Source organism: Nematolebias whitei, chromosome 20 (assembly GCF_014905685.2).
Source record: "Nematolebias whitei isolate Nwh7 chromosome 20, NemWhi1, whole genome shotgun sequence".
Taxonomy (NCBI): Eukaryota; Metazoa; Chordata; class Actinopteri; order Cyprinodontiformes; family Rivulidae; genus Nematolebias; species Nematolebias whitei.
The window spans coordinates 1,002,791-1,004,040 of NC_056517.1; the positions used below are offsets into that span (position 1 = coordinate 1,002,791).

The following is a 1,250-nucleotide window of genomic DNA, read 5'->3' on the forward strand; positions in this document are numbered from 1 at the left end:
CTCTACTAGCAAGCACATTTATGGATAATTGAGCATGGACTTTGTTGTTCATTTATTGAAACATCACATATGCATTTGATGAAAAGATGGTGAAATTTGTCCATGAAGCACTTCCAGATAGCACTATAGTCCTGATTAGATGTTGGTGTCAGCCAGTACAGCTCTGATAAGGGTTTAGAAAAGTTCTTGGGGGGAGGTGGGGTGTTGAGCAGGTGATGGATAGAGCAGAGCCTTCTTAGTTTACACATATCCCAGGAGAATTTGATAAGTTGGACTGCTTCAGCGCCAAACAGGGGAGTCAGATTCAGATAAGTCACAGTTGAGTTGATAATCAGCTGAGTCAGAGTGCTCGAAGCACGAAACAAACCTTCACATAAGGTCAGCAGCTTTGCCATGGCCAGAACTGCTGCCGCCATCCTCTTTAATAGCCAATAACATAGATGGTGCCAAAAAGCAGAAGCCCTTCTATCGTAAATCCAATCGATACAGAAAGGCACATCAACTTATCCATGACGTATCCTGCCGTCTCAGTGGGGCGTGAGGGTTCTCCAGGACCCTGTCGCCTGGTTGAAAATATTTTATTAATTGCTTTGAAAGTCTAGCTGACCAGATCCATGTCAGTAATTTACGATTTGGAAGATGTGTAAATAGAAGCTCTGATACACAAGACAGAGAGAAGAAAACGGGCAGGAGGGAGACGGGAGAGGGAAGGAAATGTGTCCGTCTTGATGAGAGCGAGTTAGAAAACAAAGAAACATATAACCCACAGTTGGAGATAACTGCATGTTGTGAGGGCTGGTTTGACTGTAAATGAGCACTGCATGTAGGAAACCAGACTACTATAAAAACTAAGAACATTTATCATTGACGCAATTAAATATTTCAGTGAACCATGAGGAAATCTGTGGTTGGAAAATGCCACAAACGTTGTTTCACTGAGCAGAGACTAACTGCATTTTTCATGACTCACCCGATCCTGGGATCTTCAGGTCTCCTCATCTCGATGGTGTGCAGAGGGCCGTTAAGGTTCACGACGTACAGCGTGATGACTGGGTTTTCCTCACCAGCCTGAAGAGCATCAGAACATTAGAAGGAAACAGAACTTAAAACGTCTCATAATTGATGCTTTTACTTATAATAAAATAAAGTTGTTAACTTTAGCTCATTTCTTTTGATCAATACAAATTAAATTCCCTAAAAGTATAAGCAGTTTATATTAAAAGTCAATATGCATGCCTTAGGGTAAGGGT

General features: G+C 41.6%; 1 protein-coding gene across 1 annotated transcript in view; it reads left to right on the forward strand.

Moving 5' to 3' along the window:
* dpp6a (dipeptidyl-peptidase 6a) overlaps positions 1 to 1,250 on the forward strand; it is a 273,957-nt gene that overhangs the window by 244,888 nt on the left and 27,819 nt on the right. The gene's annotated exons all lie outside the window — the stretch shown is intronic.